Source organism: Pleurodeles waltl, chromosome 2_1, assembly GCF_031143425.1.
Source record: "Pleurodeles waltl isolate 20211129_DDA chromosome 2_1, aPleWal1.hap1.20221129, whole genome shotgun sequence".
Taxonomy (NCBI): Eukaryota; Metazoa; Chordata; class Amphibia; order Caudata; family Salamandridae; genus Pleurodeles; species Pleurodeles waltl.
In genome coordinates, this window is record NC_090438.1 from 102,541,284 (window position 1) to 102,568,607 (window position 27,324).

A 27,324-nucleotide genomic window follows, 5' to 3' on the forward strand; every position below is an offset into this window, starting at 1 on the left:
TCTGGGTGTAGCTCCAGGTACTCACCACTTTTTTCTTCTTGAGGAACTTGGCCTAACCTGTGTGGAAGAGCGTATAAAACTTGTGCCACTCCTCTGGATTGCGTTGTGGGGAAACTAGCATACTTCATTTAATTGTGGTGTTATCACCGATTGCCTAGCTTGTGATGCTGGACATAAGATTCCGTGGCTGAGCTACCTCAAGAGTACCGCTAAAGCGTTGGGAAGGACGACCTATGTTCATCTCCACTTATGCTGGGTAAAGGGGGAGGAGTTTGCATCTGCCACCAGAGTGTGCAGGGAACTCGAAAACACAGATTGTGGGAGACTATATTCTCCTTAAAACATGTGGGGGGACTGGGCTTTATCTCAGAAGGGTCACTTCTAAATAAGTTTCATGCAGGTTTAATTAGAAGGAATCTCTGTTTTCCACAAGGGCAGTACAATCCGAAACGTACACTAGTTTGCCCCTGCGATGATACTTCTCTTTAGAAGTTGGAGCATTTTATTTTTCTTGTAAATGTTATGATCCTTTTATACAAAGTCACCTGATACATATATTTTAAAAATATAGGGGCGTATTTATACTTTTTGGTGCAAAACTGCACTAACGCAGTTTTGCATCAAAAAGTTTTGCACCAGCTTGCACCATTCTTGAGCACCAGCCGAGCACCATATTTATGGAATGGTGCAAGCCGGTGCAAGGAGTAAGCTAGAGTAAAAAACAATGACGTTAGTCGGGTGGGGTTGGCGGTATGGGAGGAGTGGTTTTGCATCAAAAAATGACTTTAGGCAGGTTAGAGTACAAAAAATGACTCTAACCAGGCTAGCATCATTTTCTGATGCAAAACCATCCATACTACATGACTCCAGTCTTAGAAAAGACAGGAGTCATGCCCATCACCCCAATGGCCAGCACAGGGGACCAGGGTCCCCTGGGCATGGCCATTGCACCCAGTGCCATATGGAGGGCCCGCAATGACAGTTAAAAAAAGTACTTACCTGTACTTATCTATACCTACCTGGGATGGGGTCCCCCATCCTCCGTTGTCCCTCTGGCGTGGGTGTCCCTGGGTATGGGGAGGGCACCTTTGGGTTTATTCCATGGTGTTCCACCATGGAAATAGGCCCACAGGTTCCCTAACGCCTGCCCTGACCCATGTGTTAAATAATGGTGCAAAGCAAGGTTTGCACCATTATTTGACCCCTCCCCCCTGTGCGTGATTTTAGCAAAGGGTAATAAATATGGCGCTAAGGCCATAGTCATTTTTAGCACGGGAACGCCTACCTTGCATCTCGCAAGGTAGGTTTCCACGTCCCAAAAATTACTTTAACTCCAAAACTTTGGCGCTAGACAGGTCTAGCGCCAAAGCAAAAATATAGAGTTAGTTTTGCACCAAATTTGCGTCAAACAATGACGCAAATTCCGAGCAAAACAAGTATAAATAGTTTTGTCAATATAGACTGCCATTTTCTTTTCTTCGTATGGTGTCTGAGCCTGCTGTATGCTGTTTGCTTAAACTTTAAGCCCCTTTTTAATCCAATTCCGTACTTAGAACTATATGTGCCATGTTTATTGCAAACTTTGATCTTGAAAGCTTCGCCAAAGTTCTGATTGCATATTGTTGTGGTGTTTTTTCTTTAAGGCAATAGATATGTATTTTTGTACTTTCTTTTTAGATAACCAAGTTTTATTGTTTGTTGTTGAAAATAGTGTTCACACAGCATGTTCCAACGTTGGCAACATTAAATCTGCATATCAAATTTCACATCACATTCCATGTCCACTTGCTTTGACAGTAGCTTTACATTAATACACCATGATAGTTCCACCATTTACCCCATATTCTTTTCTGCAGGCAACCTCGGGCGGCATAAATCAGCTTTTCTTGATGCTGTAAGTTTGAATTTCATGAATGTATTTTGTATTTTAATGTTTTTTTATGATTATTGTTAAAGATCAAATAAAGATGATTGATTGATTGCAATACCAAATACCCACAAATCAGCATCGAAGACACTTGTACCATGCATACTTTCTATGTGTAGTACAAAAATATTGACTCCTAAAATAAAGTGGAGCAAAATATAATTGTTAAATAGGTAAGTATATCTATTTACTATTATTTAGTATTATATAAATTATACAATTATATTAACTTTAAAAATATATTACAAAATATAAATATTACATAGAAAATATATAAATACATATTATAACTTCAAAAATAAAACGCTATACTCTCTAAAATAAATGAAAAAAATAATAAACTATGTTGAATTAAAATGATCAAATAGTTATGAATAACAGAACACTAATAATAATTAAGAATAATTAAAACAATATATTACAAATTATAAATAATAATAATATACAATAAAAAAGTTAAATTAAAACTAAAATAACTATCGAAATTAAATCACAGAATACGTTAAAAATTAAACAAATAAAAAAAATCAATCAAAAACTATTTTCACTTTAGAAAGATCAAATTTACTATTGCCACTTCAAATGCAGCAAAACAAAAATAAAAATAAAAATAATTAGACTTTGGAGGAGTCATAGTTACCATTCCCACTCCAAACTGAGTGACAGTAGAGAAAGTGTAGAACTTTAGTAGCGTCAGGTTTACTTTTTTCACTTCAACCTGAGCAACACGGGGAAAGTTTTGGACTATGGAGGGGTCAAGTTTACTCTTCCTACTCCAACCTGAGCAACCTAGGGAAAGTGCAGGACTTTGGACTTATGGCGTTCTGACGTTGACCAATATAGTGCAGTTTAATTTGGATTGTTTGCCCTTTTTCAGTTGGTTGGACACATGTTAAACTCAATCAGTGTTCAAATGGGTGGACATATGTCATCCATGGAAGGACAGTTTTACTAGGAGCTGAAATTAGAGGTGCAAATGAGGAGACAAAGGGCCTCATTATGAGGCTGGCGGTCACAAGACCGCCAGCCTCGCAGTGGCGGTTGAACCACTCCAGCTGTGGTGTTCTGACCACTACACTACAAGTTTGGCAGTCGAATTGCCAACCAACCGCAGTCTCCGCCAGGATCCATGAATCCGATGGGGTGACGGATGTCTTCGTTGCAGTCAGCCAGGGTGGCGCTGAACCCAGCGCCGCCCTGTAGATTACAATGTTGTTCGCCGCTGGTTTCCCCACCATGAAAAGGCTGGCGGAAAACAAATGCAGAGGGCCACAGGGGGCCTCTGCACTGCCCGTGCTCATGGCATGGGCAGTGCAGAGGCCCGCTGCCCAGCTCCCTTGGAATGTGCACTGTCTACTTTGCATACAATGTGCATTCTGAGGGTGCTGGTCGGCCCCCTCTGTGCTACGAGATAGCACTTGGCTCCTTTAGGGAAGCCGAATGCTATCTCGTAGCACTGTTCCTGCCAGTCAGACTGGCGGGAACGCTCTATTTCAAGGTTTCCGCCGGTCAGCCAGGTCAGGCCAGTGGAAACCTTGTAATAGGGTGGGGGGACGCCACCACCATGGCAGTGGCATCCTCCCCGCGAGTTCAACGATCCCGCATTGAGACCGCCAAACTCGTAATGAGCCCCAAAGTCCCTCAGCAGTCGAGTGGGTTCAGGTTCCAAGGTAATATCAGTTGGTTTAAGGGACCTTAAGGTGCCTTGTAGTGGTGGGAAGTGAAGGAAAAATCTGCCTTTCAAAATCGATTGAGAAGAACCAGCCAGAATGGGGCACTTAATATTTGTGGGAAGATATGTAGTAATTATTTTTATTTTATCAATGAAGAAATGATTTACCTTGTCCAAAAAATTCAATAATGAAGCACTTAATATTTGTGGCCAGATATGTTGTAATTCTTTTTACTTTATCAATGAAGAAATAATTTAGCTTGTCCCACAGATTCAAGAATGAAATACTAAAAAGATAACACCAAGCTGGAGAGATAGCAGAAGATATAGGCTTAAATAAGTCTCTGGATTGATTACGAGGGCTTTAATATCAATTCTGCCTAGTAATATTTTTTGCATCTTGAAATGCTGATTAATAGTTGACGAGAGATGCGTTTCCTTTGTGAACGCCCCAAGGCAGGTTGCACTGATTTTAATTACTTGACGTTTATGACTCGTGTATTGGGAGAGATCTCAAAGATATAAAAGCTAATGCTCGAAAATTATCCCCAGTTAGAGAAGTTGTACAACTGACTCAGGCAGAGTGCCCATGGAGGGAGGCCCCTTGGGGTTGGACCAACAAGACCAAGCCCTCTCTGTAAATAAGTATCCCATTTCTATCACATTAAGGATAAGATAATTTGTTAGCATTTTTAGGATAAATCTCTGAGAGATAGAGCTGGACATTTTACTGAAGGGATGATGAAGAACAATTGGTGTCTACGCTCAGTACAACACCTGTCAACAGCATAACAGCAGAAATCACATCTGTGGCTTCCAATCAGCAGGAGTGGACACGCAAGGTGAGGTGGAAAACTGATCAATGTGAAGAAAGCAATAGCTTTAACGTGATTTACAGGCGTAAAGAAAGCAATAGCATCAAAGTGATCTACAGAGGAGATGATAGCCAGCTGAACGTACCATCATTCACTCCAGCCTCTAGCAACCACGTGAAAAGAATGTGGTGGGAAACAATATCAAGAGCGGTAGAAGGATCCAGAAGAACCACAGCAGCTGGTCTTTTTTTCAATAAAAAAACAGTGAATGTCATCCAAAATGGCGGCTGGCACTGGTTTCATCCCATGATATCTCATAAATCCAGCTTGATCAGGTCAAGAAGCAAGTTATGCTGTGACATATATATTCATTTCTATGAAATACATTTTGATAAATATATTAGTTTAAACATGTCTGTCTAAAATATGAAACAAGCATGAGAGTAATACTCAATTTAAGAATTTCTTGGCATCGATTTGATATTTTTACTTTTCATGTAGAATATTTTGAAAATTGTACTACATAAAAAATCAAAGTAACATTATTAGTTTTCTACAGGTCACAAAGTTCACCTTTTTGAGCAAGGAGGTCACTGTCCTATTTGCTCACAGGGCTTGGCATTGGATCCTTATCATGGCCTATGTATACCACAATATTGCTATGTGCAGTGCTTCAAGTGATGCTTTCTTTGAGGTGATTATTTATGGTGACGATACTGGTAGGTTGATTTGATGTACTGCAAAGGCATTATGATATAATAATAATAAGCTCATTCTCAACTATTCAATTTCAGACTCCTGTTATTTAACAGCAAATTATTGTCCCCTTATAACTCAAAAAAGGAGAATATTCAACAACATGTCTTAAGAGCTGTTGGTCTTTGGAGGGAAAGTTGGCAGCCGCGGGCTATCCTTGCGGGCCTTTTTTGGAGAAGAATAATGTTGGTCAGGATGAGCAAAGGTCAGACACTCTTCTTGTTTAGGTCAGGCAGCCAGGAGTTAGACATGTGCTAAATGTGCAGGCACCTTACTGCCTGAGCTGAACTTTGCAAGGTTGAGAATTTCACATCTGTGTGGGCGTGACCTCCTCCGTTTGGCAAAAGTACCTTTACCCCCACCACCTCCTCATGATGAGGTGGGAGCTTCACTGATTGCCTCAGACCTGAGCGCTACCGTTTTAAGCCCTGAAGTGCCCAGGGCAGAGTGTCAGTCAGTGACATCTCATCACAGAATGGGGTGGGGTCAGCAGTCTCAATGGCCACATCCCACTCTGTGACAAGTGAGGGACGGCTGCCTTCCCACATTGGGTGACCTAGGGTCACCAATGAGGGAAGGCAACAGTGCCAACCTTCCTGGGACCTCTGAGGCTTTCCACACCAGGAGCACGTTTGGTGTGTGTGTGCATGTATGTATGAATTTGTTGTAAGTATTGTGAATGGGAGTGTGTGCGCACATGTGTGTGAATGCCTGGGTGTGAGTGAGTGTGCCTGAGCCGTTTAATTCTAATTTCAAAGAAGGGAGGTGGCTGTGCAGTAGGTTTACACTTCCAATTGTATTGGTGAAGTGAGATACAGCAACTGACATGTACCAATAAATAAAGGTACTCTAACGGGTTCCAACACTAGTGAGCATACAGCCACCAAGAATGCAAATGTGTCAATTGGAAAACTCCAAAGACACCTTGAAACATGATATTATCCAACTAGGGCACACCATAATAGTCCAGATTCTCCTTAGTCGTAGAAAACAACAGTTCAAAGTGAGTATGAAGTAGCAATTCTTTATTGTTCCTTCTAATAGTTCATGAAGAAGACAGACATCATATGTCCAAAGATGCAACAGCCAATACATGTTTCGTCAACAAGACTTTTTCAAGGCCCGAGATTAGGTATTATAGAAATAAAGTCCCAAAAAAGTTTTGTGTGCGGTTCTAATATGAGGAAAAGATCTTTTTTCGAAGTTCTATGAGAAATGCGTCCAGAGATATCCGTCCTGAAATACTAAATATACCAAGCGACCATGATAAGCCTGCAAGCATGAGGAGTGAGGTTTGTGTTTCAAAGAAGACTATTAGAACTATTAGAAGGAACAATAAAGAATTGCTACTTCATACTCACCTTGAACTGTTGTTTTCTTCGACTAAGAAGAATATGGACTATTATGGTGTGCCCTAGTTGGATAATATCCCGTTTAATTCTAATAACTGCCCAGGGTTAGCTTCATCTTGCAGAGAACACAGAAGAAATGTGTTTTCTAGCACATAAAGAATGTTTTCTCCATTTACATTCTTAAGTAGATAATTATTATTCTCTTCTTTTTACAACAAACAACCAGACAGTGTGTCACTGTTTTCACTAAGCGTTTGCCTGTTTAAAAAACAGCCTTTGAAGCCATCTACACCCAAATAAACGTTCAGTTTAAGAGAACAGAAATGCCTCTGATGCAAAGAGGATCAAGATGTTAGAAAAGATAAGAAACATATTTGAAAATCAGAGACAGATAAAGGTATAAATCAAAAGCGTGTGTGGGTGTGAAAGAATTGAGGATGGGTAGGGCACTTAGCTAAGACCTGAGATGGAGACAGAAGGTTGCCACCTTTGTCCCAGCTGGTGCATTATGGTCATTTTATCATTGTGTCATCAGGTTTATTTATAATCACAGCCTTTATATAGATTCTTAGGGGCAGATGTAAGAGCTCCTAGCGAATCCTTGCGTCATATTAGCACCATTTATTTTTTTACACTAATGCGGCCCAACAAGGCCAAAATCGGAGTGCATAAATTTACAAAGTGGCGCAATGCATGCATTGCGTCACTTTGTAACCCTTTGCGCTACATTGTGCCTGCGCCAGGCATAATGTATGCAAGAGGGGCATTCCCCAGTTGGGGGGGAGGGGGGCAAAAAATGGCGCAAAGAAATCTAAGAGTTACCTAACTACCACAAAGGTACGGCGTATCTTTAATACGGTGCACACATGGTGGAGTCTGGGGGGCACTAATTGGCGCAAGAAAAGTGGCGCTCTTAAATGTGACCCCTTAGTGCTGCTTGGCCTTAAAGATTCGAATATTGTCAGCCTGGGTGGCTTGGAACATCATCGGATTCTTTTCTTGCCATAAACATATATACGTGAGGAGAGAGCAGGGTGCATTCTTCCACAATTGCTCACCAGCTGCATTGAACTGCCATGTGCAGATAAATATTTATCAGCACAAAGTTTGACTTTAGTGAGTTATAACTCGGTCCAGCCCCACATTTGTTTTCCAACCAAGGAAGCAGGATGACTCAACATGGCGTGTTGGAGCAGTGAAAGGTCCCATCTCCTTGCAGGGTTGTCCTGCTGACAGTGACTGGACCACGTCACTCCCTCCCTATCCCCCGCCACCGCCCCCCCCCCCCCCTTGGTGCTGGCTGGGTTAGGTGAAGCCTTCCTCATGTGTGTACTGCATGTATTGAATGAGGATGAAAAGGCATGCGGAGGGAGGAGGGGGTGATTTACTCTCAAATGTATCTGTGGAAATGAATGAGAGATTACATTTGGAGAAATCCTTTTTAAGATGAAATAATAAAATAATATTCAGCTGCGAGAGACTCTTTTAAGTCGGTATGGGCTATTAAATGTGATCACACAGTCACATCGGCCGCTATTCTTCAGTTAGGTAAGTGTACAATGGTTTGAAACACTAAGGCCCGATGGACCAACGCTGCATTTTGCAGTTCCGAAATTGCACAAAAATACTGGCCCGCAATTACCGAGCGCATGTCTACAATAACGAAGCATCCTCAGTATCAATTTGTGTTGCCTTATGGGTCGCATCATGTGCAAAGTGCAAATCAGGTGTCGCACATTTCGCAGAGGCATTGACTGATGAAAGCACTAACGGGAAATGCACCCCAAAGGCCCAATTGCTGGCCAGGACAGCCCAGGAAAGAGGTTCCAGGGAGGAGTAGAGGGCGCAGGCCACTTGCAATCCTGTACAGTACAACATCTGGATTCAAATCTATCCCAAGGTTAACAAAGGGGCTCCAAGTGGGAGATGAGCAACAGGCGTGTCTTTATACCATTCTCAGGATTGCGAGCCAAGCAGATGGCAGAGGACGGGCAATAATCCTGGAGTATGGAAGAAAAGAAGGCCACATAATGGTTTGCTGCCTCATGTGTCATTCCATCACTACCAACATTGACTGCTCCGTCATGTAACTTGGTGAGGTTCAGGGAGGTGAAATTTTGGTGCGACCACATGCCCAATGCTGTCTCTCAACATCCATCCAGCGTTGCCTCTACATTTCTGCTTGACTGAAAACTGGTTTCACTTTTGGAGGCTTGCTCCTGCAGTTAAGACAAATCTTTTCATGTTGGTATGGGAACTAATTCAGTTCTCTTAACATGCATAGCATCATCACTGCAGGTTTAGACGAAGCAGCAGTTTTAGCGGCTGAATCAGCTAGGGTGTTACCCCTTGAGACATCCTTGTGAGGGTGCTGGTACGCGGTTACTTTACCACCACCACCTTCTTGAGAAAAGGTAAGGTTTATAAAACCTTTTCAACATTCTATCCATGTTAATTTGTGTTCTGGCCTGTGTTAGGAAACCCCTTTGCATCCATAGGAGCCCAGGGTTGTGCATTACTCCATATGCATAATGTAAGTCTGTGCACATAGTCACAATCTTTTCTTTAGTGAAAACACAGGCTCTTGTGAGCAATAAGCTCCACAACTTCAGCAGATCTCACATTTGGGAAGCGACAACTTTTCATAATTTGATACACGGTCCATACAACATAACAAGCAACCAGAACACCATTATTATTTCTGAGACATGATCCATCAACAAAATATGTTAAGTCACAGTTACGTATGAGCACATCAGTTAAATCCACAAGGAGTTTGGAGCCAGATGTATGAAAAAGTTTGGCACTCGCAAACGGTGCGAATCGGTAAATTCTGCCGTTTGCGAGTGCAAAACAGTGGTCTGCGATGCATGAAATGCATTCGCAGACCACAATTAAGAAATCGCTAAAATTGCGATTTCTTGTGTTGCGACCTGGAAATTGCGAGTCTCAATTTGCGATTCGCAAATTCCAGGTCGCAAGGCTATGCTGGAAAAAATCGCAAATTGCGATTTTTCCAAAAATGGCATTTTGCACATGCAAAATACCATTATATGCAACCAGGTGGTAACCTGGTGCAAAATTTAAAAATGCAGTTAAACTGCATTTTTAAATTGAACATGTAAAGCACACATGCACTTTTGGCATGTGTGTACCTTACATGTTGAAAAAATTATTTTGGGGTGCAGGAGAGGGTGCCTTAGGCCCGCAACACCCTGGCCTTTTGCATTTCCAAAATTGCGATTTCTGGTTCAGAAATCACAATTTTGGAAATGCAAAAAATTCGCAGCTATGGGGCAACAGGCCCATAGCTGCGAATGGGGCCGGTATCGCAATTTGCGATTCGGTAATAGCATTTGCGATTTTTAAGAAATCCCTATTACCGATTCGCAAATGTGATACATGGCCCTTTGCGAGTCGGTAATAGCGATTTCTTAAAAATCGCTATTACCGAATCGCAATGGGCCGTGATGATTCATCTGGCCCTTGGTTACATGGGCAGTGACGAGCATGCAATCATGGGATTTATCTTCCTCATGGAAGGGCATTACAAAGGGAGGGTTCAGAGGTGGACACTGGGTCAGGGTGGTATGAGAAGCAGATAATAAAAAATAACCATACCTGAGCTGTGGAGAGATGCTAGCATTTTGTGATGATGAGGAGGACTTTAACCACAGAATGAGGCACTGTAGCATGTAGGAACTCAACACAATATTTTCAGATGCTGCCACAAGACCTGGGCAGCCGCCTCTGACCATAAGCAAGGTGCAAGCCTCAATCAAGCTGTAGAGAGATGCTGTGTTATGGTAGTGAGAACGAGTGCGACCACAGAATGAGGCATGGCAACAGTTAAAGAGCAATCCAAACAATATTTTCAGATGCTTCAAGAAGTTCTGCGGTAGCCAGGACAAACTGTAAGCAAGGTGGGAGTCCAGCCACAACTGGATCCAGGACTGAAATAAGCTAAGAGCCTTTTCTGATCCCCATGACTCTGTACCAACACTCCAAGTCACGATACATTATGTTCATGACAGTCCAAGGTAAATCATTTGGCATAATCAGGGAGTTCTAAAGTCCCTGATGGCAGGGTGCAGAAATCAATGGCTACTTAATTTTCACAAATGCAGTTTTGACTTCACTAAAAAACTGCAAAGTTGAGGGGTGTCTCATGGAGGGACGAAGAAATGTATTATGCACTCACACCCAAAAAAAACAATTCTGTTTGGCGAACCTTCAGCCAACACCCTAGTGGAACTGTGAAGGGGCCCGGTGGCTGGATTTTACACAGGTTCGTACTCAAAGGATCTGTTGTGTTTCAGATCCTGGTGCTCCTGCCTATCCTCACCTCTACCATGCCATTTCTAGAGCGTGTTTGCTCTAAAGCATGGATTCACACTCAGTTCACCGGCCTTCTCCCTATCCTACCAGACCAACCAACTTATTTTCCCTGTCATCTCCTACTGTACAGCATTACTGCACATCCTTATTAAGATACATTACAACCATAAAACAATACAGGCCATGCAAAGCAAGCAAGCGAGCAAATATATGGTAGGCGCAGTTAGACTTTACCCAACTTTTGGTTGACTCTTGGTCAAACTTTTAGCCAATTCACAAGGTCCAGTACTGGGCCAAGCCCACCCCAGTCCCCCTGGAGAAATTTCTCTTTTACCTCTTGCACCTTGGGTCTTCATGCGAAGTTTGATCCATCACTATCCTGTCTTCTGAATGTGGAGTCGATTTTGTACTCACAGTGCACCATGTGTTAAAAATAAAACACTCGGGAAACCCAAAAGTCTAACATGCATTTAATTGTTTAATGCAAAAACAGCAAGCATCACAGCAAATAATCATGAGGCAAATTTCATTTTAAGGGATCAGATCAAAGCTCTCACCCAAAAGGTCAGGTGGGGTATGTAATACTAAAATGCATGCAAAAATGCCAGACATCTTTCAACTAAGATACAAATACATGACCACATTGCAGAATTAATTAATTTGGTAAAATCATTCTGCTGGTTGTCAACATTGAAAGCAAGGCTACACTTTACTAGGAGATGCAGGAAATGTGCAAAGGTTCTACTTTAAAAAAAATGGACTTCTACAACCATAAAACTTTACATTCATACTAGGAAAATGAGCACTTCAGAATAATAAAAAGTGACATTCACGTGTGATTATAAAATATATTCGGGCACATTGTTATATACATGTGCATGAGGCCATTAACTTTAAAGCAATAGGAACATATGATTATGTTTTCACTACAGGAGGTGTTAATCACTTACCGAGGAAATAGTTGTTTATGATGTTTTTCTGTGTTAACTTACTTCTGCAGCTTTACTGGCATCCACACCAGCACGCAATGCCAGTACACATTTGAATCTTGAGTACTTTCAGGGTGGTGTGCAACAAGATATTTTATTAGGTCTTTGACGTTGCATGCCACCTCTATGTTCAGTGCATAGAGTTCTTCCTTATTGTTAACAGGTTTTCAACCTCTGATGTGAGACATTATACGTGGGTCCCATCCAGACAGCTAAGGACTTGTGAAAATTGGGCAATGTGGTGAAAACACACCTCAGAGCAGTGGTTTTCAAACTTGTTATTGCTGCATCCCCCCAGTAGAAAATAAATAATTAATCGCGCCTCCCCCCTCAGCATTTTTCATAACTATTCTATTAAGTTGGCAATGTTTAAATACATCTAGAATTATTTAAACATTGCAGTTAAGTTGTGTTACCTTTTTACAAATACAATAAACATTTTTCTGCTCCCCCCCCCAACCCGGTATCACTTGAGGTGCCAGTGAGGGGGCCTCCCCCCCAGTTTGCAGACCCCTGCCTTAGAGCCACATAACTGCACTGATGTCTTAGGGAAGGCTTTGAGGGCTTGAATCGTAGACAAAATGGCCTCTTTGACATTTCTGAAGATGCTTTAGAGCGCCATGTGAGATATTCTAGTTGCCACAGCTACTATGCACTGGTACCTACCCAGCACTCTTAGGGGCGAGGAGCACAGGACCTGCACAAGTGGAAATGTCTGGCTTCTATGTGTGTCTGGCCCTAGCACTGGGTCCAGGTCAAGCAGGAGCTCTACAATACCTTACCATCCACACCGCCCCCTCAGAGGTAGTAAGAGCTATTTAAATACAATTACAATTACAAATCAATCAATCAATCAATCAATCAGAGAACTTATTAAGCGCACTATGTACCCGTCAGGGTTTCGAGGCGCTGAGGGGGGGAGCTGCTAGCGTTCGAAGAGCCAAGTCTTGAGGAGTCTCCTGAAGGTGAGGAGGTCCTGGGTCTGGCGTAGCGAGGTGGGGAGAGAGTTCCAGGTCTTGGCGGCGAGGAAGGAGAAGGATCTGCCGCCAGAGGTCTTGCGCTGGATTCGGGGGACGATGGCGAGGGCGAGGTTGGCAGAGCGGAGTTGACGTGTGGGGACGTAAAAGTTGAGTCTGGTGTTGAGGTAAGTGGGTCCGGTGTCGTGTAGAGCCTTGTGAGCGTGGATGAGGAGTTTGAAGGTAATCCTTTTTTCCACGGGGAGCCAGTGGAGGTCTTTCAGGTGGGGGGAGATGTGGCATCGGCGGGGTATGTCGAGGATCAGGCGGGCGGATGCGTTCTGGATGCGCTGGAGTCGTTTGATGTCTTTTGTTGGGATGCCTGTGTAGAGTGCGTTGCCGTAGTCAAGTCTGCTACTGACGAGGGCTTGAGTTACCGTCTTTCTGGTTCCTATTGGAATCCACTTGAAGATTCTGCGGAGCATTCGGAGGGTGTTGTAACAGGAAGAGGAGACGGCGTTGACCTGTTTGGACATGGTGAGAGCGGAGTCGAGGATGAATCCGAGGTTTCTTGCCTGGTTGGCTGGGGTGGGTGGGGGTCCGAGTGCAGTGGGCCACCAGGAGTCGTTCCAGGCCGAGGGGGAGCGTCCGAGGATGAGGACTTCCGTCTTGTCGGAGTTGAGCTTCAGGCGGCTGTTGTTCATCCACTCGGCGATGGATTTTAGTCCCTCGTGGAGGTTGGTTTTGGCGGTGAGAGGGTCTTTGGTCAGGGAGAGGACGAGCTGGGTCTCGTCGGCGTAGGAGATGATGCTGAGGTTGTGTTGACGGGCCACTTTTGCAAGGGGGGCCATGTAGACATTGAACAACGTTGGACTGAGAGAGGAGCCTTGGGGGACGCCGCAGATGAGGTTGGTGGCTTTGGAGCGGAAGGGGGAGAGCCGGACTCTCTGGGTTCTGTCGGAGAGGAAGGATGCGATCCAGTTGAGGGCTTTGTCTTGGATGCCGGCTTCGTGGAGACGGGCCAGTAGGGTGCGGTGGCAGACTGTGTCGAAGGCGGCTGATAAGTCGAGGAGGATGAGAGCTGAGGTTTCTCCGTTGTCTATTTGTTGTCTGATGTCATCAGTGGCGGCGAGGAGTGCGGTCTCTGTACTGTGGTTTCGTCTGAATCCAGATTGAGAGGGGTCTAGGATGGAGTTGGCTTCTAGGAAGTGGGCGAGCTGTGCGTTGGCGATCTTCTCGATGACTTTCGCTGGATAAGGGAGGAGAGAGATCGGTCAGAAGTTTTTGAGATCGTTGGGGTCAGCCTTGGGTTTCTTGAGGAGGGGTTGGATTTCTGCGTGCTTCCAGCTGTCCGGGAAGGTGGCGGTGTTGAAGGAGAGGTTGATGATCTTGCGGAGTATGGGGGCGATGGTGGCGTCGGCTTTGTTGAATGCGTGATGTGGGCATGGGTCCGTGGGAGAGCCTGAGTGGATGGAATTCATGGTTGTTAGGGTTTCGGCGTCGTCCACTTGGGTCCAGGCGGTGAGGCGGCAGGCGTGGGCGGCGTCATCAGGGGTGGGGTCTGGCGGAGGAGCGGTGTTGAAACTGTCGTGGATGGCTGCGATTTTCTGGTGGAAGAAGGTGGAGAGGTCGTCGCAGAGTTTCTGGGAGGGTGGGACGTCGTTGATGTTGGCGTTAGGCTTGGAGAGTTCCTTCACGATGCCGAAGAGTTCTTTGCAATCGTGGGCGTTGTTGTTGAGGCGTTCAGTGAAATGGGCGCGCTTGGCGAGTCGGATCCGTTGGTGGTGATCACGGTTGGCGTCTTTGAGGGTGGCAAGGTTGTCGGGAGTGCGCTCGAGGATCCATTTCTTCTTGAGCTTCTGGCAGGTGCATTTTGAGGTGGTCAGTTCTTCTGTGAACCAGGCTGTTTTTTTCTTTCCTTGGTTGGTGGTGGGTTTCTTGAGTGGAGCTAAGGTGTTGGCGCAGTTGAGGATCCATTGATGGAGGTTGATGGCGGCGGCGCTCGGGTCGTTGGAGTCGGGTGGTGGGTGTTTGACGAGGGAGCTGGTTAGTTGGTCTTTGGTGACTTTTCCCCAGCGGCGGTGAGGTGGTAGAGGGATGCGGTGGTGTTCGGTGTTTTTCTTGAAGGTAAAATGGACGCAGTGATGGTCGGTCCAGTGGAGTTCGGAGGTGTGGCTGAAAGAGATGTGGTTGCTTGAGGTGAAGAGGGGGTCAAGCGTGTGACCGGCGATGTGGGTGGGAGTGTTGACCAGTTGGTGGAGTCCGAAGTTGTGGAGGTTGGTGGTCAGTGAAGCGGTGTTGGCATTGTTGTTGTTTTCAAGGTGGAAGTTTAGATCTCCCAGGAGGATGTAGTCTGGAGAGGCGAGGGCGTGGGTGCTTACGAGGTCGGAGATGGTGTCGCTGAAAGGGGCTCTTGGTCCTGGAGGGCGGTATATGAGGGTTCCTCTGAGGGTCGTGTTGGGGTCCGTGTGGATCTGGAAGTGGAGGTGTTCGGCTGTCTTGAGAGTGTCGTCCGTGTGGGTGTGGATCTTGAGGGTGGATTTGTGGGCGATGGCTATTCCTCCGCCGATTCCGTTGGTTCGATCTCTTCTGGTGATCTTGTATCCGTCCGGTATGGCGATAGCGATGTCAGGGGCCGAAGAGTCGTTCCACCAGGTTTCGTCAGGAAGGCCACGTCTGGGGCGGTGGTGTCGAGCAAGTCCCAGAGCTCGATGGCGTGTTTTCGTGCGGAGCGTGTGTTGAGGAGGATGCAGTGCAGGTGGTTAGTGTTGTTTGTTGCTGGCTTCGTTGTTCTGTTGCAGGAGAAGTTGCAGGTGCGGCAGGAAAAAGGTCCTTTGGTGTGCTTCGGGGTGGCCAGGAAGCACTCTATGGAGGGGCCAGGGTTGAGGGCGAGGAGATCGCTGGCAGAGTATCGGAAGTAGGAGTTGCGGGGGCGTGAGGACCAGGGGGGGTGGCGCTGGGTGCGGTCCAGGCGCGGACGCGCAGCGCCAGCCATTAAGAAGGGAGGGGGGAGGGAGGAGCAGCTGGGAGGCGGGAGGCGGGAGGGAGCGGCGAATGGGGGCGCGAGGGGGGCGGGCCGCAGGGAGGCAGCGGCAGGGAGCGGAGAGCAAGGGGGAGCGCCCAAGGGGCGAAAAACAACTTAAACAAGGCACAAGAAAGTCGGGCACAAAATCGGAAAAACAGTCACAAAATACAGTATTGGCACAAACTACAATCGGGGCACAGCAATCAGAGGGGCACAACGGGGGCAGACGCGCAAGAGGCGAGGCGCAGAAGAAAACAGAAACCACTTACAGGACGGCGGAATACACGGCACAAACGGCTCAAGAGAGCCTCGAACACGCTAGCAGCAGCGTGGGTGGGGGTCAGAGGCAGGAGACAGCAGGTTGGTGCTGCGGACGCGGGGGGCGAGCTCTAGACCTAAAACAAAGGCTGAACTTGCCATAAATCTCCTGCTAAAGAGTGTCACTGTGACCCTAAGTATCCTCTTCTGCTGTCTTTTCTCTACTGTAAGACTCTTGAAATCCTCCTCCTCCTCACCTTTGCGTTCAGACCATTCGTTTTGGAAAAGGCAAATGCATTCTGGGCCCCCTTTTGTTCTTTCCACCTGGTTAATGCTTTCACTTGACATTGCAAGTCCAAAATGTAGTATTTGCAAACGTGCAAATTGTGATTAGTATATTGCAATGGTAAATCACTGGACAAGTCAAAATGATCTTTATTTGGTTAATAAAACCATAAATGAATACGCAACATAAAATCATTGAAAACTAAATTTAAATTACAAGCCTTCAGTACATAAACATACCTCATCAAGATCCAGCCATAGAGCGACTTGTGGATAAAAATGACAGAGACAAATATAGTAACATGAAAAGCACACGAAGAGCTAAAACAGCTCAAATAAATACATCAGCATTGTAAACATTAAATCCCCACTGTAAACCTCAACATTTGTAACAATAGAGATGATGAAAAGAAGGAGCGACTCCTCCGCAATGGGAGGAGCGTCTCCCGACTGGCTAAGAGGCAGCAGCAGAAAAATAAAAGGATACTTGAATATCGTTTTATTTTTATGCTGCTGGCTCAGCCGGCATCTGAAGGGAGCGGTAGGGCAGGGCCAAAGGAGGTGGGAGGGGGGATGAGGAATTGTGTGCACTAAGGCCCATATCTATACGCAAATATGCAAATGTACAAAATACAATAATATTTTGTAAGTTTGCGCTGCTTTTGTGTAAAAGAATTACGCAAATGCAGCACTAAAAAAAGTATAAATACGGGCCTAAGTGCACATGTGTGTTTGGATGGCTTAAGCGGGCTGTCCAAACACACATGCGCACATTTGGTTTTATCCAGTGTACACAGCCAGACAGGAGAAACTGCGCAGGCCCCAGGGTTGTGTCTGAGCAGCAGCCCGAGCTGCTCAGATCATTCCTGACGTTGCTTTCATGCTAGCTTGAGCATGAAAGCAGCATCAGGATTGCTGGGGAGCCTGTTCTGGTGTCCCAGCACATGCTGGGACACTAGAACAGGCAAGAGGACGAACAAGGCGGCAGGTGAGGACAGCGGCAGTGACGAACTGCAAGTCTTTTTTTTTTAAATGTATTGCCCGACCGTCATCCCCCCACTCCTCCACTTGCTATTTACGACAGCTACCGCTGATTAAAAGACGTTACTTCCTCACCATGATCCTCAGTCTTACGGCAGCCAAATAAATGTATGAACATTTGTGCAAATGTAATCGATGTGCTGCAGCTGAAAATAGAGGAAGGCTGGCCGACACCTGCTTATGTTCAATAGCCTGAGCAGTGGGACTAGAAACTGTTTCCATGGCACAGCATACAATTAAAAAAAAAAGATTCACTATTTGATAATTACAGTTAGGAAATTTGTAGAATTACCAACTCACAAGATGGTTGTTTTGCTATGAAATGTTTGCGACTTAGGCATTTTTGACCTATCATACTTATCATGGTGGCATTTATGTGGTTGCAAACCTGTTTAATACTGGTTTGCAATTTGCAAAACATTTGCACATCAGGCACAAAATGTGGGTTTTGTGTACTCAAAGCAGTAAACCAGTTTCATTCTCTACCATTCTTCTTTCTCTCCAATTCCTGCAATGGGTACCGCAGAAATTGTGTTCCATAAAGACATCTGGATATTGATGGGGACATGGAGCAGTCAGATCTGTAGCCCCATCCTCTGGACCCTGCATTACAATGTTACTCCAAGGACTCTAGAGAGCTCTCCAGAGGGAATATATGTTTATTTTTAGCAAGATTTCTGTTTATATAAAAGGAAAGAAACAATTGGACTAGCAAGACAATTATTTGAAATATTAAGAAAGAAAATATCCATCAATAAATGTCTAACAATTAGTAGTAGCTTTTGATGTGTATTTTCAAGTGTATATTTCCCTGGAGGAGGTACTATATTGTGGTAGGGACCCTTTGTTTCTTATGATTTACCTGTACGGCACGTTGCCGAGAGGGGTGTATGTTTTTGCTTAAGTTTTATATATTAGTTGCTTTTGTATTGGGTTGGCTATTTTGCATTGGCTATGATATTTTTTGGTGGTGGATGATTTTACACACTTGATATTCTGCACTTATCGGGAGACCCTTCTGCAGGGATCTCTAGAGTTTACTAACACCTAGAGGAGGTTGGCTAACTATTATATCTGTAAGACAGTTTGGTGACAGATATTCGAGATGAAAACTCTTAATGATTATATAATGGTCCTCTTTACATTTTCAGGGTAGACTACTAGTAGTGTTCCTCATCCTAACGCTTCAGTGACAGTGGTGTAGAGGCATCTTCATTCGGATTGGAGCTGCTCTTCTCCCATATTCTTCCATCCTCCCTAGGAGAGCTGCTCACCTGCATTATGAATAGCATCAAAACTTTTGGGTTTAGTGATGATGATCTATCTAAACTTCTTGGACAATATAGTACAAGTGTGAGTGGAGCTACAGGATTTAACCAACTTAAAGAAGAATGGTACAAACTAGTAGACTGAAGAAAAAAGCCAAACCCACTGAATTACATGCAGATTTTATAATAGAATAGTTGAGAGCTGGGATTATCCCGGCTGGATTAAGCATGAGGAATGTCCCAGGTTTATTTATAGAGATCAAACAATTTTTGGAAAAATGGCCACTGATATCAAATGGATGCTCATGCGACTGGATGATCTTGATAGTTGAGACAGCTAAAGAGATTGTAGAACTATCAATGAAGGAAATCAAAACACTGGAAGATGAGTTCAGAGCAAATGACTCTCTGGAGGAAGCAAAAAAAACGACTAGATGAAGTAAATTTAAAACTAGAATCTTTTAATACCTACCACATCGAAAGAAAGACTGATAAGTTGAGGAAAGATGTCAGATGGTTCTCACAGGAATGGGCCTATCCATTTCTGTCAGAGAATTATTATCACAATACAAGGGAGAATGGAACAGAACAGGATAGACAGTTCTGGACCAACAAAAATATATTCACATTCTCAGATAACTCTGAATCAAAAGGAGAGGGGAGCTCCAACCATTTTGATCAGTATGGAAACAGAACAGGACATCCTGAAGGACTGAGCCGGAGTAATCATTTTTTTATTCTGAAGAGGGACATATAGGACCAGGTTCAGAAACCAACAGAGAGGGAGGTATCAAAATACAGACAACTCCCAACATGTATTACAGACTAGGAGACAGCAATATGGGAGGGACTGAATGCCATTCCATGCTTTAATCTGAGCTTCTTTCAGATGGATCTTGATACTACAGCTCTTCTCATGAAAAGAACTTTCCTTTATTCCGAGTACTTTGGACAAATTTGGATTGATGAGGGGTCTTTTTGCATTCTTTAGACGCATCAGGCTTAAGAGATTCTTTGAGGATAGATCAAGTAGAACTGAAATCAATCTATCGGGCCTTAAACCCGTATCTACCTTTATACCGAGTTTGGACATGGTGGGACCTGAGATAAGAATCTTTGAGAAGGCAGCCTTTGACAAAGTACAAAACATGCTTAAATCTATATCTAAGCCCAAGTGTAATTTGCCTAAGAATGAATATGAGGCATTAATTAGAATACAAAGAGACAAAAGGTTCACAGTCAAATCTAGTGATAAAGGAGAGGAGATTGTCCTAATAGACACAGACAGATATAAACAAAAGATGCAGTTGATGCTAGATATTCCTGAATACCACAGTAGTGGTAAAGCCAATTGGGAAATACACACAAGGCGTAAAATTGAAAGAATCAGTCACGAGGCACACTTGAAGGGCCTCATTTGTGACTAAGAGTATGAGTTCCTGAACCCCCAACATACTAGAACTACTGTCATCTATGGGGTCCTTAAAATCCACAAAAATGAAGTAGATCCCCCCTTTCGCCTGATAGTATCTACAGTAGACTCAATCACAGAACCAATAGCAAAGTATGCGGAAAAGTTCCTTAAACAGAGAGTGGTGTGCCTGCCAGCTTATATAAAGGACACAGGACACATTATCACCAAGCTTGAAGGTACACCATTTGACCCTGAAATACAAATCTTAGTGACCATGGATATTGAGGCACTTTATACAAACGTTCCTCAGATGCAGGCTTTAGAGGCAGTCTCTCGGGCATTTGAAAAGGAGGGGATCACAGACCACCTAAGATTTGTATTGCAATGCCTAGAGTTTGTGCTTGAAGAAAATTACTTTGAGTTTGACTGGGTTATTTATCAGCAGAAGAAAGGAGTCAGCATAGGGGCAGCCTGTACCCCAAGTGTAGCTAATCTGTACATGGGCTTGTTTGAGGAGATCAATATATACCATGAGATGGCTCCTTTCTGTGAAAGCATCCTACAGTGGTTTAGATATAAAGATGATATTGTCTTTATTTGGTCAGGATTTGAAGAACAACTGAATGAATTCTGCTCCTGGATTAATGCCTGTGACCCTAACCTTAAATTTACCATCCATAAGAGTACAGAGAAGGTTGAGTTTCTGGCTATTTGGATAGTGCACAATAATCATGTTATAGAGGTGTCACTATATACCAAACCCACAGCAAAGAACACTATCCTTCACTTTGTTAGTTTTCATCCTAGGTGACAGAAACTAGGATACCTTTTAGCCAATTCCTACGTATACAAAGGCATTGTACCAGTGTGGCAAACAATGACAGACATGCGGAGATGCTGCATCAGAAATTATTGGAACGAGGCTACCCATAATTACTAATTCCAGAATCATATAAAAGAGCTAAATATTTTAACAGAGATAGCATGTTAGAAGAAAGAAATGAAACACAATGGAATGTCTGGTCTGTGTAGTACATCATTCTAATTTAAATGAGAAAATGAGAAAAAGTATTGGGACACAGTGGCACATTCTAAACAAAAATCAAGATCTGCCCCTACTCCAGAAACCATTATTCGCATTCAAAAAGAATCAAAACATCGTTAACAGATTTGTCAGATCAGCTGTCTTCTGACAAGGCCTTTTCTTAAAAATCTATCAAAGTACACCACTTTTAGTGGTAATCATAAATGTGGGACATGTAAAGCTTGTTCGCGGGCTATTGTATTAGATACATTATGGTGGAAAAATAAGGAATTCAAGCTCAGGGAAATGACCAATTGCAGAACATCAATCTGTGTATACTTAACTTGCTGCCCTTGTATACATGGATATGTGGAAGATATAAGAGTTAGAATATCGGAACATGAATCCAACATTCAAAATAAAAGGGAGGTAGCTCCCTTGGTCCAACATTGGGAGTCCATGGAACACCAAGAAAGTGATCTAATGTGGATAGTTCTGGAGAAAATCAAGAAGACCCATACAAGTGACAGTAATAAAATCAGGAAAAAGAGAGAGGTTTTCTGGATTTATAGTCACATGTGAGAATGTCCTCAATTAATATATACCGTGGGAGAATGTGATCATCTAAAGGTATTTCGAAGGCATTATTCTCATTTGGACTTTATTAGACCTTGTCAATTGACTGTATTACAGTTCATTTCACCTTATAGGGGGTGACTAGTCTCCCATCGTTTAGAAGGAGACGTTTAACATCGATATCTCCCTTGACTTACTGTGGTATTACTGTTATTTACCTTGTGTCATTTTCTATTTGGATACAAGATTATAGACAACCCATTGTGCGAATTGCACATTTATCATCCTCTTGTAAGATGGTGGCTCTCCCCGATGGCCCTTATCTGTCGTTGCATCCCTTTGTGGTCAAGTCAGACGCCCTTCCTTATGGGTAGACACCAAGAGTTTGAGGTGGATGCTTTTCGAATAGTGGGGTTAGAATGTTGTTGACACCTTTGAGGTAAGCCCTAGCCTTGTATTGTGGCTACCGAATGATATAGTCTCAGGGTATTCTTGAATATCTGGGATGCCATCCGATTGGGCCATACATTTCTCCATATACAGTAGGATTTTAATATTTTTTCCCCTCTATATATAGTGTTTAACATTATCGGATTGTCCCTGTCAAGGACTGTTAGGCGTGGGAGTTATGGGATCCAACATATGTTTGAATATATAGAGAGAGGCCTACAGTGCTATTTAGCCATGTATTTCGAATCCTAAAACGGAATCTATTTAGGGATATAGCACATCGATAAAGACTTTACAGATTTGCCTCTTGTAAGATGGTGACTGCTTTTTGCTTGCATTTTGCATTCGTTTATTTCCTGATATGTCCTAACATACAGACATCAGGACATCCCTATATTTTAAATAGGACTATTGAACGTTAGAAGAGGGCGCTTGTTTGAAAAACGAAATCACATCGGGAGGGGAGGAAATCGACGAGGTAAGTAACTGAATTAGTAAGTGTTAACTGTAGCGATAGATGGCAAAAAGTTCCTGGAATATCTGGGAAATGGCTTACCCGGCAGGGGGAAGAACAATATATCCCTTAAATTTATACTTATTAGATGCTTCTAGATTGGGCATCACAGATTGGAGTAAACTTTAAAACTTTATAACATTATGGTATTGCAATTTACAGATTTAATGGCAATTTATGCTAGAAGCCAGACCTTGATGATTTATGCACAATAAGGAATTAGTCGGCAATGGATGTCGCATAAGTCTTAGGTAGCTATATAAATTTTGGTGAATTGCATATAAGGTGGAGATTACAGCAGCCATGAATAACTCATTTATGTATAATTTATTACCATTCTCTAGACTATCCATTCTACTTTAACCTTTAGCGATCCTAGGCTAGCTATTGACCATTGAGAGAAAAAAAAAGTTTTGTACTGGAGTGCCAAATGTACCTATGGAAGTGCACAATAATAGGAGAGGACTCTCAGAAATTGTATTATAGGGCAATATAGCCTGGCTACCTAGTATAAGATACCCTAGGGAGTGGATAATGTAGCTACACATAATTCAGGTGATCAGGCTATACCTATTAAAAGAATGTTTCACTCTGGCACAATAACAGCATGGAACACATATGGGGTGGGTTCTGTCTTAACACTGGCCTCACTCTTTGGTGTTTATTAGTTTTTTGTATCAATTATTTTTGGAGACTTGTCTTGTGAACCTCATAGTTATGTCTATTTGTTTCTTGAAACATTTTCAGATGTTGTCCTATTCTTAAGGAGTGGCGTTTGCCACTGTCCCCCTATAAAAGCTGGAAAATCGGAATTGCCCTGATGAAGGTGGTCCCATAACAGGAGTACCGCCGAGCATTTCCAGAGGCATTGGGAGGCTACCCTCCCATGCCTGAAACACCTATTGTAACACCCCTCTCCCAAAGGAAATGCTTTGTTGTGCCTTCCTGGGCTTGGGCTGCTCAAGCAACAGGAGGGCAGAAGCCTGTCTGTGAGGTGGCAGCAGCTGGGGCTGCCTGGAAAACCTCAGAAGACTGGTATGGCAGTACTGGGGGTACACTGTGGAGCCCCCAGAGTGCATAGAATTGTGCAACCAATACTAGAATCAGTATTGGGGTACAAGTCCCAGTTGTTAGACACCTTACATAGCCATATTCGGAGCTACCATTGTGAAGTTAGACATAGGTACTGACCTATGTTCGGTGCACAAGTAAAATGACATCCCCGCACTCACGAAGTCTGGGAAAATGGCCATGGGTGACGTGGGGGCACCTCTGTTAGTGCAGGGGTGCCCTCACACACAGGTACTTTGCACCCAGCCTTCAGGGTTGGAAGGCCTGACATGTATGTGACTTATAAGTTACCTGGTGCACACACCATTTCACACAGGCTGCACTGGCAGCCCTGTAGTAGCCTGTGCATGGGCTCCCTATGGGTGGCAAAAGTAATGTTGCAGCCCATAGGGATCTCCTGGAACCCCAGTGCCCTGGGTACATACGTACCATATACTAGGGACTTATAAGGGGGCACAAAAATGACAATTTGGAGTGAAATACTGGGTTACCAGTATGTAGTGACAAATGTGAGAGGAGAGAGAATATATGCACTGGGGTCCTGGTTAGCAGGACTCCAGTGACACAGTCAAACACACTGACATCAGGCAGACATTGGGGGTAACATGCCAAAAAGAGGGTACTTTCCTACAGTGAGGCAATTATTTGAAATATTAAGAAAGAAAGAAAATCCATCAATGTATGTCTAAAAAAATAGTAGTAGCTTGATGTGTATTTTCAAGTGCATTTTTCCCTGGAGGAGCTACTATATTGAGGCAGGGACCCTCTGGTTCTCATGACTCTCCAGAGTGAAGGCCAGGAGACCATTGACCTCTGTGTCTCAAGCTCCAAGGGGGCCTCAGACTTAGAATGAAGCTATGACTATGCCTAGCAGCCTCAAAAGTTGAAATTGGCCAAGTGGTTGCTAGACCTCCCAGAGGGGTGGTTGCTGCACAAAACGTGAAACTTTTTGGATCACTTTTAGTGTGCAGAAAAACCCTGGAATCGTCAATCTTCGAATATTCCTTCTTTGTCTCTTTTCCGCTGTCCAATACCTGTGAGTCACTCATTGAACAATGAACATTTGACCTTCCGCAACCTAGAATTCTTTACTAATGAGGCTTCTCTGATTTGACAGGACATTTGAATGCACACTAGATACATCTGCTACCCAGGCTATTAAGCCCAAAATCCCCTTTTTCAACAGTTCCTGCGGACATCTGTTATAATTTCATTTGCACATGTGCGTTTTCTCCTTTCACTATGCCATCTTGTTATTAGCCTTACTCTTCTCATGAAAGTGTTGAGTTTGTGTTAATCAGCTTGATTCTTGCACCCTTTGTGGAAGTGCTACACGCATAGAAATTGGTCACTACCAGTTCCTTGTATTTGTCTTTTAGAGGAAGCAATATACAAAGTAGATATACAAAACATGGATCTCCAGCTAGTTGTTGACTAGTGTGACATCACACATTTACTTACCAATATGTTTATCACTTCCTGAACTGAGATATTATCACTAGTAAGACTATGAGTAAGATAATCGAGCAAGTCAACTGTACAGAGATGGCAGTGAACTTTTGAGGGGTTGTTTTTTTAGGGTGGAGCCTGCATATCGCTTGCGAGACGCCGTACTAATTAGAAAAGGGCTCAGAGCCCCGCCCATGTCACATCAGTGTCTTTCATTGGTTTGTGGGCTTGTCTTTTAGACTCTGCTTGCCTTCATTAGTGGAAGGCATGCATATGTCATATGCCTTTTCAAGGGGGTTAGCCTTCCTCGCGCGCAGCGACCAGTACTGAAAACATACGAGACTCGCTGTTTTCCATCCGGTTTATGGACTACTTTTTCTCTTTTTTCGCTGCGCAATCTCGCTTGTTTAGCAGATCAATCGCACTCGTTGTTTTCCTTTTAATGAGGCAAGAAAAGTCCGGTTGGGAGTTTACAACTGCTAATAGCTCTAACTCGGAGAAATGTGAGACCCTCTGCATTACAAATGCTTGTTTCTTTTCTTGTTCCTTTACTATGAAAGTACTTGTTGAAATATTTGACACCTGTCATGGATTTGAAGATGACAATAAAATAAAAAGAATCTGTGTAGTTCAGCAGCACTTTCCATTGAAAAGGCATTTTTGGATTAACCTGCAAAGGCAAGAAAAGCCACTCTTATCCACTCTATATCTTTCCTCAGTAAAAAGCAGGGCTACTGAATATCTCTGGACACCCCACATTATTTAAGGTATTCTTTACATATTTAAACTACTGAATATTTTTGATGAAATATTTTTACATTCAACAAAACACTGTTAAATAGGGATGTGTTCAGTATTTCAATAATTGTGTGATGAGAAAGAACTTGGTTTAGGCTTTCCATTTTCTTTTATGAAATTATCCTTCTCTCTTTTTGTTGTAATTCGTACTGCTGTTGACATGAAGATTTGTTAGTAGGAAAAAAGGTTAAGGTGGGGGCGTACCACTTCCCCATTTCAGCTCCCACAGTAAATTGTGTCTAAAGCTAGAGCAAAAATCACTGAAAAGATTTACACCAAACTTAGCAATAAGTAGACCTTTACTCTGAAAGCATGCTTTTTTTGATTCGGCGTAAATCTATCAGCAATTTCTGATATATATATTAGATAGGTAATAGGTAATAAACTGTTTGAAATACTTTTTGTAGAGTGAGGGACAATAACATCCCCTCTTTACACCACTGGTGCATTAGCCACATGATCAGAAAGCAAAAGTCTCTTCCTCCTGTGTGGATAAATAATGCTATCAATCCCTGAAATCTTTACCGTCAGATCTTAGTATGATGTATCTAATCTTCCGTCCATAAATGTACAAAAACAATTTAGCAATGTTTTGGGTTGGCGGAGTTTTGCTGTACATTGATCTAGTCCCTGTGTAGTGGTACCCATCCAGTATCCACACACTGCATCGTTTTCACATGTTTAAGACGAGGCGCATCCTTGCCTTCACTTAGTGCCCTTTGCGTGTAAAATCTCAAATGGATTTTAAGACGCCTGCTCTGTATATACTATACCGAAGTAAGGTGTAATGTGCACAGAGTCCAGTGGATCCCAGAGGCTTAAACGAGGTTAAAGTAGATAATACTAATGCTCTCTTTTGCGGTAGTGTGGTCGAGCTGTTCGGCTTATCAGAGGTTAGTGATATGCATTTGATGTACACACACAGTCAAGAAATGAGGCACACACTCAATGACTAACTCCAGGCCAATTGTTTTATATATAAAAATATACTTTGTTACTTTATTTCTAGAACCAAAAGGATCTTTGTTGCAGGTAAGTACAGTTTCAAGAATGTATCACTTTCAAGTATCAAGTGCACTTTGTTTCGAATTTGCAGATAAAATAGTTTACAGGTAAGTAACACTTTTCATTTTCAAAAGTGGACACTGTGCAATTTCTCATAGATAGCAATGCAGTCCTAGGGGAGGAAAAGTAACAACACAATTCACATGTACATACTTGCCTTACGATCCCAGTCTATGGGAGTTGAGGTGTCCACAGAGCAAGGTTTAGGAGGGCACGAAGGGTGCACCACCAGCAACACGGGCCCGTCTGGGTGCAGAGGTCAAAGTTAGTATTGGGCGCCT